The sequence below is a fragment of the Lutjanus erythropterus genome, chromosome 2 (assembly GCF_056507025.1).
Source record: "Lutjanus erythropterus isolate fLutEry1 chromosome 2, fLutEry1.hap2, whole genome shotgun sequence".
NCBI classification, from domain to species: domain Eukaryota; kingdom Metazoa; phylum Chordata; class Actinopteri; order Lutjaniformes; family Lutjanidae; genus Lutjanus; species Lutjanus erythropterus.
Genome location: NC_139318.1, coordinates 44,900,185 through 44,912,976, shown reverse-complemented (window position 1 = coordinate 44,912,976; position 12,792 = coordinate 44,900,185). Strand labels below are relative to the sequence as shown.

General features: G+C 40.4%; 1 protein-coding gene across 1 annotated transcript in view; it reads right to left on the bottom strand.

Annotated features, from left to right (window-relative positions):
* Window positions 1–12,268, bottom strand: part of ripor3 (RIPOR family member 3) — an 81,547-nt gene extending 69,279 nt beyond the window's left edge. The window contains exon 1 of the mRNA XM_084740806.1: window positions 11,952–12,268. The gene's annotated coding sequence lies outside the window, so the exon portion shown is untranslated. The remainder of the gene's footprint in view (window positions 1–11,951) is intronic.
* Window positions 12,269–12,792: the final 524 nt, after the last annotated feature.

The following is a 12,792-nucleotide window of genomic DNA, read 5'->3' as shown; positions in this document are numbered from 1 at the left end:
ATCTAATAACATATAATTATTGCTAAAGCTGCTGACAATTTGTTGCACCAAATAATGGGTGTATGAATACGCTGTGTGATGGTTTGCTGAAAGAAAGAAAGACCTGCGTTTGTACATGCACAGTTCGCCTGACCAACACCAGTCGATGGACCAGTTGAGCTGAATAAACCAGTAAGGGAGTGGGTAGCGGCTTTCCTTTGTTTGACTTCCTGAGAGTCCTGACACAAAAGTCTCTTTATGTCTTCTGATAAAAAAAAGACTGTGTCTGTCTTTACTCCCACTTCAAAAACTAAAAACGTATTTTTCACTGCAGCAGCCGTCATGGAACAATGGAAATGTTTCCTTCCAAAAAATCTGATATCCTCCATTTGAAAAAGAAATCACTCCTACTCGTTTATTGTAAAGCACATTTTCATCTCCAAGTATAGGTGGTTTTCATCTGCTGTCAACCATCTGAATCACATGAGGGATGTTTTCTGAAGTCAAAGAATTTCTAACAGATTTAGGTGGCAACACATATTAAAAGAAATGTTTCCCAAAATGTCAAACATTTGCTTTCTCGCTGAGAGTTAAATGAGAAGACTGAAACCACATTTATGCCAGTTTGCTATACATGAAGCTGAAAATGAGGGGAAAATAGCCCGGCTCTGTCCAAAGGCAACAGAATCCACATAGCAGCACCTCTAAAGCTCCATAATTAACACACTGTATCAAGAACCGGTGTGAAAATGACACATTACTGTTTTATTGGGGGCTGTCTACTTCTTGGCTGGACAGCTAATAGAGACTCCAGACAGTGAAGGTGCTCAGCCAAGAAATAGTCTTGGCACATGACCCCCAATAAAACCACAAGTTACTGGTTTTACTTTTCACGTTTTGCACAGATTAAACAAACGATATATAACATGTTAATTACTGAGCTGTAGAGGTGTTTTGATTCCAGTTTGTGGTTGTTACATGAGGTTTTACTGTGAGGTGACAGAAGTAGAAAACAGGTCAGTTTTCACCCCACATCCGACGTTACTTTATGTTGCTTACAAGGTTGATGATCAAAATGCAGGTCAATGTTTGTGAATTAGTCATGTTAAAATACTCTCAGTCTTTCAAGTGGACAGACTGTTAAACCAAACTCTAAAATTCTAAAAGCAAGCGTTTTAAGATAGACCCATGTCTTTTCACGGTGAAAACTTTACTTACACCGTCACTAACTCTCTTTTCGGATTCACTTTGATCTACAGGTGCAATCTGCACACATCATTTACTCAGCGGCTTCGCTATCTAACCTGTGGTGACTGTTTGCCACACTTGCAGCCTGGCCCAGCACTACAGCACTTGCTTTCAGCTAACAAAAGTGGTGTGCTTGGTTCATACCGCTGTGCAGGATTGATGGGGGGAACATAAACAAAACCTTCAAAAAGGGGACAACTTCATGTTCTTTAGAGGTTGCAGTGGACACTCTCCACCTCTCAGCATGTGCAACTTCTCATCTTCTTTTCTGATGCTGTTTCCCCTTTTATTCAGCTCTGAACTTCCTGCTATTGGTAATCCATCCAAAGAAACAGAACCAAACTATGGTTCCCTTTGATCCAGAAAGAGACCACGTCTTTCAGTCAGACCGAGGTTTAGCTGTTTGGGTCCAGGCTGTGGACCCAGAGAGGTTTCACATCTATAATGTTGGTTTCGGACTGAACTGAAAATAAGGAAGCACCCTAAGAGACGCTGGTGGTTGATTTTTGTACCTTTGGTCTTTACTCTCTAAGCTAAGCGGCTGCTGCTGTTGCTTTAATTTAACAGATGACATAAGAGTGGTATTGATCCTCTCATCTAACTCTCTGCTAGAAAGACAATCTGTGTTTCTCTGTCAAACTGGTCCTTGAACAATGTTCCTTCTTCCTGTTTATATTTGATCATTCTGGAATCAAAAGTCTCTACCCTTCAGTCTCCCAATGCTTTGTTTTTTGTCACTACATGTAAAAAGGACAGTCATTATATAAGAGAATCTTAGGAAATGATGACTGAGACACTGGACATCAGCCCCGAGTGTCCCCTGATGATTTTCCCCCGAAATGAGCAACAGGAAACGAATTTTGTTTGACTATTGAGAATATCTGTTCTGGGACTTGAACAACTGCATCTAACCTCGAGGTGCTCGAGGCAAAACTTGAGTGCCAAAATCTTCAGATACTGACTGATTTGTGACCTATTTGGGTCACCAGCTGGAGCTTCCTGAGAGGACAATAACACTGTAGGAGAAGACAATACCGAAAGTCTGCTGAGACGGTCAGAATTCGTTATCAGGCTCTTTATAGTGCTGACATTTTTCCACTTCAAACTGAAGGAGTAGGCAGAACTGACGGAAGAACTCTGCAGAGCTCATGTTTTCGTTTGCTCAGATTATCACATTAATCATTAATTCACATTTGTGCATTAGTCTGGTGATGCCAGGCTTTGTTCTCCTGTCATGATCATGTCATAAATCCATCCAGCGTCTCACAGGGGTCATCAGTCACATTCCTGCATTAATGTTTTATATTTGTGTGTCAAATGAAAACATTACTGGTGCTTTCATTCTAATGTTGAAATCTAACAGTTAAAATGTACCCTGGCCTGAAAGCAGAAGTATTCTCAGTTAAAAACTTTATTTTCTGTCTTGTCAGGCACACAATTTTTATTTGAGCTGTAATTTTAGCTGATATTAAACTATTAAAAATGCTGCATTCAAGCTTGGCCACACAAACTACTATAAAATAAATACTACATAAGTGACTAACTTTGGAAATGAGAGTGTGTGAGTTTGAAAAGATAAAAATGCAAATTGGGCACATTTTCATCAACTGGTTTGGGACCAGTATAGCTACTGTACAGAGTAGAAGAACTAGAAGTTGCAAACTGGTTTACCAACCACCAAGAAAAAGAGAACACAAAATCAGTCACCTTCACCGTCCACGAGAGAAAAATGATGAGATTTTCAAAATTTTTTTAGTTAGGCAAGTTGTAATATTCTTTCATGTTACGTCAGCTACATTCATAACATTTCGTCATCTTTTTCTGGAAACAGCTGATCAATTGAAGAAAGTGTCTCCCATTAAGTGCATTTACAAGCATTTCCATCAAACTTTTCTGATGGGATACAACAAACTGTGAATAAAAATACATAGATGGAAACTAGGGACAATAACAGTTAATTGATCATTAAGAATTTGAGTCCTGTGGAATATGTTCTGTTCTGCTTTTCAGTGCAAAATGGAGCATTTGGAAATGCATGGTGTGCTGACTGATTTTATAATAAGGAGTGTGCAGTGTGCCGTACTGGTCTCATTGTATGAACTGTAACTGATGAGAGAGTTTGGTTTTTATAAATTATTTTATTGTTGTGAATGAAGTGTTTCTTTGTGCAAATTATTTGATGCGATCTGCTACTTTAGTATGTGGTTGTGTGAATTGTGTGTAGTGTTTTGCTAAAATGATCCCTGTCTTCAAAATCGTGCTTAAGCAGCTGTAAAAAAAACTGGAACATACAGCTCAGCTACTGCGTCAAACTGCGCTGTTAATCGTCGTTATGAAACCATAAATCCTTCGACAGCTTCATAATTTTTCCTGCGTGGCCCTCGATCATACACTGGCTCCATAATTTGGCACTCGGTCATCAAAACTTTGAGGATTCCTGCAATAATCAGAGGGATGTGTTCAGCACATCAGCCTTTAAATACATCAAACTTTGGTGCATCTGCAGCTTCATAATCTCAGGTGACAAACCTCTAACCTGCAGCCGCGACAGTTTTTCAGAGATAAAACAGGAGCGCTTTAGATTCACAGATCGTCCTTTTGGCCAAACCTGCTCTATCGCCTCCAGGAATGTTTCTGGAAAGAATTTCACATGTCGCTGTGCTGCAGTTAATCAGTCTCAGTTCAACACTTCCACACATCACATCTGTTCCTCTGGATTACTTCCCTCAATCGACGCTTAATGTTATTTGTTAGCAAATGAGCGGCTTTATGATACTTTCCTCTGCCAGCACTTTAAACGAGCCTGTCTTGTGAATAAAAAGTTTCAGAAAGCTCTCATGTGGAGCAGCAGGAGTGTGTTTCATCCTGCAGTGGATTTTTCTCTCGGTTCATCATTTCTCCAGAGGGTTCATGGACCTGCAGGTCACAAAGCGTGGGGCAAGATCAGCTCACATGTCGGGGTAAAGTGAATATCGGATGATGTCATGTGACTAATTGGAAGCAGTAAAGGTGTGTGTGTCTGTGTGTGTTTAAGGATAATAAATGGAGTTGAAAGCACGAGGGAATAGAGCTGCTTTGTTGACAGGATGAGTCTGTTGCTTTAAATCACTGAGGCTGTAAATCTGTACACACACACACGGGGTAACCAACTCAGATTAGCAGCACACCTCTTCAAGAAAGAATAATTCGTCCAGCAGCTGTTTCACTGACTGCAGATGTACAGACACACACTCGCCCCCCACATACACACTCAGGTAGATAGACTGGACACTGATACACACAACGAGATATTCACACATTCAGTCAACATACGTAAAAATGGCCATTTATATGCATTACCTTTATATCAAAGATCTAAAAATTCTAATTCATTTCTATTCAAAGCAAAGACACACAGCTATATCTCATTCAGACTGTAGAGTTGGACTTAAACCCTCAAGTTAAAGGGTTAAAGGTTTGGACTGTTCCTTTGCTCAAAACAAAAAACAAAACCAGTCAGCTCAGTTATCCTAGCCAGTGTGATGGTGGCAAATATCTGTGACTTATATCTTGTATCAGTCATTATGAACTTGTGTTTAATTTTTTGTGGGAAGTTCTACATCAACCAAAGGGCAAACTTCATATAAACTCCGGAAATATGTAAACATCCATCCATTATCTGCAGCAGGGGGCTGGAGGAAACCCCAGCCGACATTTGGCCGAGAGGCGGGGTACACACCTGGACGGATCGCCAGTTTATCACAGCTGACACCTACAGGCAATTTAGGGGATTTAAGCCACGTTGATAACCGCAGGAACTTTCTCCAGTGACCAGGAACCTTTGGAGGTGTGTTTCCACCGTAGGGACCAGGGTCTAAATTAAGTTCAAGGGTGTTATTTTTCCCTCAAATAGTTCCTGCTTGGGGGGTAGGACTTTCCAAAAGTACCAGAACTTTGTATTGGGGCAGGCAGCGCTCAACATTTCCTGGTGTCTGAGCAGCATTTTATTTCATCATTGAAAAAACGACACATAAAAATAGCCGTCACTTTTCAAATGCCAGCGGACTAATATGCCTAATCTTTGCAGGTATTTAGTCTGAGGTGGAAACGCAGACAAATGTGGTTAAAGGAACCTTTTAGTTCCTCGAAAAACTGTTATTGGGACCAAATGTTCTGGGCTCTTTGGGTGGAAACATGACTTTAATCACTGGGATTGGGATTTTGTCACCAAGCATCTGAGAGAGAACCCATACAGCTGGCCAGCAGGTTCAAACCCAGAACCTTCTTGCTGTGAGACAACAGTGCTAACCGCTGCACCACTGTGCCGCCCAATGTAAACATTCATTCTACCTTAATCTACAGCGGTAGTCTATGAGTGGGTGATACCACAAAATCTGGTTTTGATCTGACAACAAGTAATATCACGACCACCGAAACCAGTACCAGTGTTGTAAATGGCACGGTGGGTTAAGTCTCAGTGTACTGTATATTATAAACAGTTCACAGTACAATAAAATGCATTCTGATTGTGTTTTATGAGACTTAACCCACCGTGCCATCTGCCTTTCAACAGCAGTTACACACTTCATTAAACACACACACACACACACAACCCTACAGTCAGTGACATAAAACCTTAAACACAACAACATTAAACTTCTTCACTGACGCGCTTCATTAGAGCACAAAGACAAACTCTAATAATCTCATAAAGGACACATTCAGTTTTAACACGTCGACACCCTGAAACTATTGTTGACACGTCTGAAACACTTACAGTGAAACTGGTGGATGTGGAACAGATTTACACTGAACAAAAGGACGCGCTGCCAGTGGATACACACACACACACACACACACACACACACACACTGCTCTGTAACAAGTGTGAGCATTTAATTCAACCACAATTGAACCAGTGACCTCCTACTGAGTCCATTTAATGACCTACAGACCCCCATCAGGACACACACACACACACACACACACACACACACACACACACACACACACCCAGAGCCCTCTCTGGGGGTAGTATCCAGAACCTTTCCTCCTCTTTTAAGGGTACTGACAAGAACCCACCCATGGGGTTCTGCTGAGAACCTTTTTATATTCCAAGAGTTTCATCTAGAGCTAGGGTTTCATTTAGAACCAGCCTAGGGGATTCTACTGAGAACCTTTTTATATTCCAAGGCTTTTATGTAGAAACCACTGAGGAGGTTCTGCCTAGAACCTTTTTAAATTCCAAGAGTTTTATCTAGAAACCACCCAGGAGGTTCTACTGAGAACCCTTTTATATTCCAAGAATATCATCGAGAGCCCATTCAGGAGGTTCTACCAAGAACCCTTTCATTTCATTCAGAATCAACCTAAGGGATTCTACTGAGAACCTTTTTATGTTCCAAAAGGTTTATCTAGATCCCACCCACTGGATTCTACCAAGAATCTTTTTACATTTGGAGGATTTTTTCCAGAACACATCCATGGGGGTTCTGCTGAAAACCCTTTTATATCCCAAAGTTTTAATCTAGAATCCACCCATGTGGTTCTGCTGAGAACCTTTTCATATTCCATCTATAGCTCACACACAGGGTTTTACCAAGAACCCTTTATGTAAAGAACCCTTGAAGAAAGAGTTCTTCAAAGGCTTCAGACAATCCTCGATGAACTCTTTCTTCCAAAATGGAACCTTTACTCTTACAAAGAACTGTTTCTTCAGAAAAGGTTCTTCAGAAGCAGATGGTTCAGGGTAGAACCTCAGCCCCTCAGGAATTAGGGAAATAAGGGTTCCAAAGGGTTCTTCCTAAGAGCACAACAATGCTAACACACACACACACACACACACACACACACGCTGTAAGAGTACAAGTTGAGGTCAACAGAATCTGAACCCTGCGACGTTGAACTGCAGCACTGAGGAACTAAAAAGTCAATGTTTTAGAGAAAAGAGACAGAATGAAACAGAGGAGGTGTAGAGGAGGAGAAAGGAGGGATGGAGGAAGGAGAGAAAGAGAGAGGGGGAGGGAGGAGGGATGGAGAGGGGGAGGAAGGGGCAGCGAGCAGCAGATCCTGACCCGACTTGTTGTGTTGATGTTTTCTCTGGCAGCTCGTCCGTTTGAGCTGCACTCACTGAGGGGGTTCATGAGAAACCGACGCTCATCTGGCTCTGAGAGCAAAACCCCCATCTGACAGGGAGGAGGAGGACGAGAGAGGAGAAGAAGAGACTAGAGGAGAGCTGAGAGAGGACATTACCTTAAAGAAACTCAGATTTCTTTTGGAAATGTTTTAAACATGTATTCTCGATATCGCAGGACAAAGACTTCAGACGTGGGAAAGGGAATCCCCGACAGCAGAGCAGCGAGATAAAAGGGAACGTTTCTTTAAGTGGTTTTTCTTTTTATCTGATAATTGCATGAAACAAAATACATCTAAAAGTCAGTTTTTGCAGCTGAATGTCAGTCCAAACCAGGAAAAAAATCTTCGGGATGTAGGGTCATATATCACTGACACACTGAAAAGATGCCAGACTTGGTTTGGAAATATGTTCAGGGATGGGGGAGAATTTTGGTTACTGACCATGACCATTGTTGATTGTAAATGTGGGTTTTAGAGTAATCGGGTTATTCCAGTGAATGTAAACTTGTTCTCTGATGTTTTTTAAACCACCCTCTCCACCACGCCAACTGACTGGTCTGGCATCATGATATGACAGAGCGGTTTGCGCGTGATGGGACTAAAGTTTAGCCAGTGAATTTGAACTTTTACCCTCAGGTAGACGTTACAGATTACATATGGCAAATAGATGTTTGTACAAGAAATCCTTTGTCCTAAGTCATAAAAATTAGGATGCAGTAGCCGAGGATACAGGGTGGTGCTCCTGACTTTGCTGCAGGAGACCTGGGCAAAACGCGGCCCGGGGGTCGGATGAAGGTTTCATGCTGCCTGCAAGACCATCATTGAAGTACCAAAAGTTAAAAATCTAATAGCATTGTGCTTACCATTAAACTGTTATCAAACTTTTATTTTGAAATGGATCAGTGCTGATAATGAACTGTACTTTTATATTTAACTGTATACTAAACTGTAACTTTATTCACTCAATGCTGCGCATCCACGTTGTTTATGTTGTTCTTTTTCTACTTTTGCTGCGACTATTGTTGCAACCCGTATGCAGTCTGCATGTTCTTCTCGTACTCCAGCTTCCTCCCACAGTCCACAGACATGCAGCATTGATAACTCTAAATCGCCCGTAGGTGTGGATGTGAGTGTGAGCGGTTGTTTGTCTGTATGTGTCAGCCCTGTGATGAACTGGCGACTTGTCCAGGGTCAGCTGGGATAGGCTTCAGTCCCCCCTACAACCCGTCAGGATAAGCCGTTACAGACGGTGGATAATTTGTGTGTGGTCCACGGTAGCCTGATCAATATCTCATGTGGCCCCTCATAAAAAATAATTGCCCCTCGCTGGTGTAGACGATTTTTCCAAAATGTTATGACTGACCCCAAACCCCTTCAGTTTCATAACTGAAAACAGCTCTCTTAATCAGCATTGTCTAAATTTGTCATCCGTGTATCTGAGCAGAAGTGTTTACTGTAAAACAGACAGTAGTCCAGCAGACTGAAGGAGTGAAAAGCTGAGGACTTTGAGAGTTGCTGTAAAACTGAACCACAAAGTCGACGGAGTTCAGCCAAAGTTTCTACAAGCACAATCACGTTTCTGCTGTTTTTCTGCGGAGGTGAAACTTAAGATCTGAAAATAAAGTGTAACGACACTGGAAAGTAGGGGGGGAAAAAAAACTCACATTACTCAACAATAACAGCAGATCAGAACAGATGTGAGAGAAACACTCCAAATTCAAGCTGGAGTTATCGTTCAGATCAGATTTTTTTTTTTTTTTTTTTTGGCTGTTAACAATATTTTTTTAAATGTTCACCTTCACCATCCTGAATTGACCTGCACAACAAAGACATCACATGCAGCACATCACTCTGCTAAGTTGATGCAAAGCCAGCAAATTCATGAGCAGATGATAACGAAGATGAGCAGAAAGTGAAAACAAAACTATGACTTTTTTTGTGGCGCAATGGCTGCTCCTCCTGCACAGAAGTGTGTGTGGATGTGGAGTCAGATCCAGAGGTGGTGGGATGATCACATGAATGGCTTTGCAGAGTCAGTGGCTCTCCACATCACTCTTCAGGTGAGTGAATGTCATAAAAGTTGCATGAATTCTGATCCCTGCAAACACAAATTTGTTGCAGGAACATAGTTGCATCATAACTCAGCAACCTCTCAAGTGAAATGTCGTTGCCTCGAGTGTCGTCGCAGAAATGGAATGTTTTTTAATACATTGCTGGTATGTCCCAGCAATTCCACCACTTTTTTTTCATGCAGAGGACATTGAACAGATGTTGCAAAAATACCACAGAATACCTGTTAAAATGCAGCAAAGTAACTAATGCTAACGTAACTGTAATGTTGCAGTAATGTTGCAACAAGATCACACATGACAAATCACAAGTGCAGCGCTGTCAAGAACAATGAATGAATTTAAAGCTGAAAACTCTGAGACGCTGTAAAACTGAACCACAAAGTCAGCTGAGTTCAGCCAAGTTTTCTACAAGCAGAATCACATTTCTGCTGTTTTTCTACTAAATGTGAGACCTGAACATAAAGTGTAACAACGCCGCACTTTGAGGAATTGTTGCTGCACCGGTGCATTCACTAAAACCACTAAAATATTACTTTATCTGACTTGTTAATGCTAATAAATAACCTACATGGACAACAGCCACTGGTTAGAACCTAATACCATATTACAAATTACATGAGAGCAAAAAAATGAATATGCAATACAACAATGAATAAAAACTTATTGGTCAAACATTTACTTTTATCCACCATGTTTCTGTGTGCATGATATCAACAGAAAACAAGTGTGCAAGCTGACTTCTGACTTGTGTCAGGAACTAATTATTCCAGCTTCATATTAATTCAGGATGAGCTCGTGGACACGATGTGGCTCAGACCAGCAACATCCAGCCGGTGAACGGAGTCGGTAAACCTGGAGAACCAGCGTCCCTGCCCTGTGTGTGTGAGAGAGTGAATTTTCATCCACTAATAAAGGTGCACCTCTCTTGTGCCTGAACTCTCATCTCAAACTGCATTCATCCAAACTCTTCCCACAGCTCATCAAACAAACATCCATTTGTTTAGTACTAAAGGTCATGACAAATGCTCAAAGTACAAACTTTCCAATTTTATTTCATCTCAATGCCATAAGAATCTACCACGAGTAGCTGCATCTATATATTAAAAACTGTGATAAAACCTCAATATCCAGGTCCTATAATTTCAGTGTAAATAAGTGATAATTACCAGGGCTGGAAGTAACTAGTTATAAATACTCAAATTACTGTAGTTATGTAGAAATTTTGTGTGAATTTGTACTTTTATGCATTACAAGATGCAATCTACTTGATTACTTTTAACATCATAGTTGAGTTCTGAGTACAATTTGAATTAATATCCAAACCTTTCATCTGTATTTTAGTAGCCAATCAGGTGATCTGATCACAAACGGGCCACTGAAGACAAAGACATACAAGTGAAAAACAAAACAAAGGTTTGGAGAAAGGATGTTAGTGATTAATTATTAATTGATTAATTGCTGTTAAGAATTGAATCAATTAAAAATGTATTCATGGGTATTTAATCAATAGTCATGACAGTAACTGCATCTCATGTGACATTGTTTTCTTTTGACATTTGTTGAATAAGGAAAATTAAACTTAATATGAGAAAAAAAATGACAAAAAAACAGAAATGAAAATAAGAAATAAACGTGTTTTGTATTTTAAAAATTATTACTGATTAATCACTTGATAGTGTTTTCAACTACTGGTTCAAGAAAATGCACAAACTTTGCAGCCCTAGTTTGGAGAAGTGACTGTGACATCAACAGTTTAAAGTAACTTATACTCTACTAAGTAAAAGTACAAAGTATTCAGTGCAAAAACTACTCAACCATATTCTTAACACCAGCACTTTTACTTGTAATTGAGTAATATTTTAGTAATGTAACAGTACTTGTACTGATTACAGATTTTCAGTACTCTTTCCACCACTGGTAATTACATACATATTTAAAATTTCTTAAAAATTACCCACAAAGTAGCCCCAGATTTCATGGTTAAGGATGTGATAACTCACAAGTGTTGTTCTGGTAATTACCTTTTCACACACATTATTTGAAATTAACCAAAAATATACCCCAAACTTTATGGTAAATATATGATAATTACCAAGTACTACTACTTGCATGAAAATTATACTTGTGAATTATCACATACTTAAGAAGTTTCAAATATATTACTTATATATTACTTAGTATTAAAAAAGCAGTTTTGGCAACACTTCAATTTCCAGGCTCCTTAATTTCATGGTTTTAATTACTAACACCAACAAATTTCTCAGGTTCTTCAATCAGACTTCAAAGAAAATCTCCCTCCAGTTTTCCAATGAAGCAATAAACAGGAGGATTTCTGTAAACATTGTGACTTTTAATAAACTTTCCAGCTGACCGTCAAGTCAAAAGGACAAAAGTTCAAACCCAAGAGCAGAGACCTCTTCTACCCTGAAGGAACCTTGAACAAGACACCAAACCTCCACTTATTCTGAATTAAAGAGACACTAAACAGCCGCAGCTCCAGATGATCCATCACAGCTGTTTAAATCACATTAAACTCACCTGACTGGATGGAGAACCGGTTATTCCCAACTGTCACTGCGAGTCCACCACACCAAAGTGCCTCAGCGGACGAGTCATATCCAACACTGCTGGGGAGCTCCTCTGTGTGTGTGTGTGTGTGTGTGTGTGTGTGTGTGTGTGTGTGTGTGTGTGTGTGTGTGTGTGTGTCAGTGGGTTTGGCAGCTGTCTGCTCGGTCCTGATAGCATTCAGTCCTGCAGCAGCAGCAGCTCCTCAAGAGGCTTCACAACAAGACCAGAGACACAGCGGTGAATTAAAGTTCCCCCTCTTGTTTTCTGCTCTTTCTTTCTCCTCTCTCGGCTCTCCTCCTCCTCCTCACATCTCCTCCTCCTCCTCCTCTCCTTCTCTGTTTCTCTGTCACACACTTTATTTTCCAGCTCTGCCTCTCCTCTCCTCTCCTCTCCCACAGCTTCTTCTTCTCCACTCCCTCTTTTGTGTTTCTCTCCTCCTCTTTCAGCACTTCCCACTCTGACAATCTGCTCTTTTCCTTTTGTCAAATATTACTGTACTTAAGTCTTTTTACTCCTCTTTATCTCCTCCTTTTCTACTCCTGCTACTTCTCTGGTTTAGTTGTTTAGCTCCTAACACTTTCCTAATGCTTTCTTTTTCTCTTTCTGTCTTTGTGTTTTTCTCAAGTTCTTACTTTCTCTCTCAGGTCTTGTCAGTCTCAATTTCCTATCTGTTTCTCTCCTCCAGAGGTGAGAAGTAACTAAGTACAAATACTTTATTACTTAACTTAAGTAGATTTTTCCAGTATCTGTACTTTACTTGAGCATTTATTTAACTCCTTACTCTTACTCCGTATATTTTACCACAAACATC